This window comes from Mus caroli, chromosome 2 (genome assembly GCF_900094665.2).
Source record: "Mus caroli chromosome 2, CAROLI_EIJ_v1.1, whole genome shotgun sequence".
Classification (NCBI taxonomy): domain Eukaryota; kingdom Metazoa; phylum Chordata; class Mammalia; order Rodentia; family Muridae; genus Mus; species Mus caroli.
The window spans coordinates 109894561-109898360 of record NC_034571.1 but is presented as its reverse complement, the minus strand read 5'-3'; the positions used below and the strand labels follow the sequence as shown (position 1 = coordinate 109898360).

Here is a 3800-nt window from a genome sequence, read left to right as displayed (position 1 = left end):
GAAGAGAGAGAGAGAGAGAGAGAGAGAGAGAGAGAGAGAGAGAGAGATTCCTTCAGGAGTGCGGCCCCTAGTAAACTGCCCATGTTTCAGCGGATAGCCACAATAGTTTGTGGGCAGCACAAATTGAACTAGATAGGCTTTTAAAAACAGGGAAAATGGCATTAAACATCACTGAGGAGTTGATCATTGACTTTAGCAGTGTGGACAGCATTGATGCAGAGCAGTTTTGACACAAGAAGAGGCAAACCTCAATACAGGGGGCTTTAGAGAAAGTGAGAAAACAGATTTTGGAAGCATGAATGTGCAAAACTCTTTGGAGGAACTGCTGTAAGGAAAAGGGTGTCGAGGTACGTTGCTACAAACCTGTAATCCCTTCACTGAGGAGGCTAAAGGCAGGAAGATCAGAGTTCTAAACCAACCTGGGCTACATAGAGAATTCCAGGCCAATCTAGGCTGCAAAAATAAGAGCTGGTCTCAAGATAGAACAAAAGTAGACAGACAAACAGACAGACAGATAGACAGACAGATAGAACTTGTAGCTGGAGGGCAAAAAATGTGAATATAAGCTCATGTTTGTGTGCTGATGAAATGATCAAAGGGGAAATGACTCAAGAGAGGGAAAGGAGCAATGCTTTTGAATGTTTAAAAGAACTTGGGATTTAGTGACCATGTGTAGAATTTAGACGTAGATAGGAATACTGAGAGTTCATTCCTGATAACAGGATAGAAGGCATCTTATATAAACCAGATGCTGGTGGGCGGGTGGGGGTTGAGATGGAGGTGGGAACTTTGTGGAAGTTCTCTTCAGGTTTTTTTTTTCCCCTCAGGGAAATAGCAATCAAAGTCAAGTGCTAAGAGTGAAGGTGGAGGGGAAGAAGTATTGGAAGATTAATGAGAAAAAAGAAAATACAGAGTTGTCTAGGAAAATAGAATAGTGAGTGGCCTCGGGACTGTACCTGGACTTTCGGGCAGCATGAAGAACGTGCTCCAAGCTAACTGTGTCAGTTTCATGAATTTGAAGACCAGTTAGTGTGGATAAGGATTTTTTTTTCTCCATTCAGATATATACAGTCAGCCCAAGAGTAGCATTTCTGCAAATAAGAGCAGCACAATTAAATGTATGCTTACAGGTAAAACTAAATTAAGAAATAATGGATTTATGTAAAATCTCCTTCATTTATCATGGCTGGGGAGTGAAGAAGTGATTTTCTAGCTAATTAAATATTTTAGATGACTTAGACCATTATATTATACAACTACTTTAAAAATAGAATTAGATGAATTTTTTCAAAAGCTAAACAAACAACCCTGAGTAGCACATGAAAACACTTGGTTAGTAATGTCTAAATATTTAATGGTATACATTATTATGAAAAATATTGACTATGATACATCATGGGGAAAGACAATTATTTGAGTTTATGGTGGATTCAGATCTGGATCCATTATATCAAGAACTTTCCAAAAGGGGCTGGGACCATAGTTCAGTCTCTAAAGTGCTTGCTATGTAAACTCAAGGAACCAAGTTTGGTATCCAGTGCCGAAGTTAAACAATCAATCAATCAAACAAACAAACAAACAAACAACTAGTCGTGTCTGCTTACAATTCCAGTGTCTCTGAGCTGGAAAGGCAAAAACAGGGAGATCCCTGGAGCTCACATGCCATCTAGCCTGGACTAATTGGGGAGCCTCTGGTGCTAGTGAAAGAACAACAGAATCCCTCTCCCAAGCCACAAGGTTAATTTTTGGACTCTACAGATAAGGACACATCATGGGCACCACTGCATACACAAACACATCTGCACACACAGACCCAACAAATGCATGAATTTCCCAAAGCCTGTGAAAGTGACAAGGGAAGTCACTAATTGTAACAACATCTTCAGAGAAATCTGTCCATCACGTCTCAGCTGTACCCATGTCAACATTAGAGTACCAGGTTTTCAGCCACTTTACTTGCTAGTCAGTAACTTACACTTAATTACTAAGTTGCCTTTATCTGGCAAAGTGAAGCCATAAACACCGAGAAGACACTTCACTTCTGAGTCCCAGTGATGTTTTTTGTCAACGGTAAAGTCAACAAGGCCATGAGCAACAGTGCTGTGATTGCTCAAGTCCAACATTCGTCTCCTGGCCACTTGCGTTTTCTCCTGGTTCAAATTCTTCCAATGCTTATGAACCTGCCCTACATTATTTATCTATTTTTTAAAGGTAACTGATTATATAAGAGACATACCTCCATTGAATATAATTTGGTTTTTTTTTTTTTTTGACAAATTTCAGTCTACTATTTTAATTCCTACTTAGCTTTGGAAAGTTTATGTCAAATGGTGTCTCGTTTATACCCTTTTAAACTGAGTATTTTATTGTGAGATTCTCCCATCACAAGACTTGAAAAGCACAGCACATAGTAGCCTATCATATGAATGTTATGGTCTATTTAAGAATTTCTTTTTTTTTAAATGTTAGCATTTAATTAACCTCCGGTGTGGCTTTTAAGCCACCAGAACACAGGCACCTCCAACACCCTTAATCATCTCTTCAGCTCTTCTGCTGAAGAATTTGGCCTTCACGATGACAGGTTGCTTAGGGAGCTTTCCCTTGCCCAGAACTTTGTAGTAGCCTGATCGAACAACATCAATGATGGGAGCAGCTCCAGTCTTGTTTTTTGCTGCATTGACCCGCGTCTGCTCACTGACCAACGTCCACAGTTTATCCAGGTTGACAGTTGGGCAGAAGCTCTGGTTCCTCTTCAGGTGGTAATGACTCATACCAACTTTCCCAAAGTAACCTGGGTGATATTTGTCAAAGTTGATCCTGTGGTGATGCATGCCTCCAGCATTCCCACGGCCGCCTGGGGGCTTGCGGTGCCTACTGATGCGGGCGGCCGTGGCTGTGGCTCACGTGGCCCCGGAGTTTCCGGGTCTTCCTCAGTCTGGATGGCATGGCAGTGGCAGAAAGGGAAAAGGGGAAGAATTTCTTATTACTGTACATTTAGGATGCCGAAACCACAATGCTAAGCATCTTTGAACCCAAATCTATCTTTCTGTAGTGTTGCTCATTTTCTTGAGCTACCTTCCTAGAGATTCAATCACACCTTAGTAAAGAGATGTTTTAAGTTAGGATGGTCTGCGGCTCCCTTGTACTCTTAAGTTTCTCCACCACCCCACTTTGACTTGAACTCCTCCTGCAAAGCTCAGCTGCGAGCAGCTAATGGCATCTCCTCCATCCTTCTCCCTTTGTTTTCTGACTGTTCCCACAGAACACCCCAGCCTTCAGCCTTTTCTGATCCTTTGTACAGATGACTGTACTGGCTGGAAGAGCATCCATTGTAGTGTTGACTGGCTTGTCTTGAGTGTGAACTCTTTTTCGTAAATATTTTCCCTGTTTCAGATTTTGTTTTGTTTCCTGTTTTGCTGTTCTTCTGTATGCCTAGCAATTAACTTCTTTCCTTGGCTGAACAGACAGAATACAAGAATGTACATAACTCACTGTAAACACACACACACACATTCATTGGTCCTCAACCCTGCAGATTGCATGATCTTGAAAATGGCTGCCCTTAGCTGATCACCTGTGTACATATTGGTTTATCTTTGTAAAGAATGTTGGGGTTGCTGTTCAAATCTTTCCTACTTCGTTCGTACTTGTCCCCAAATTTCTCTTAAAAATAGGGTTAATCTAAGGATATTATCCTTCCTTCACTTTTACCCTTCTCCTCTCTGTCAAGCAGAAGCATTAAACATCTTTAAGGTTCCAATTATGGCAGATAAGCATAGTGTTTATCTGTATCATATGCA

The 3800-nt window shown here is 41.1% G+C and overlaps 1 pseudogene; it reads right to left on the bottom strand.

The window, feature by feature from the left end:
* Positions 1-2469: 2469 nt before the first annotated feature.
* Positions 2470-2946, bottom strand: LOC110290191 (annotated as a pseudogene).
* Between the last annotated feature and the right edge of the window lie 854 nt (positions 2947-3800).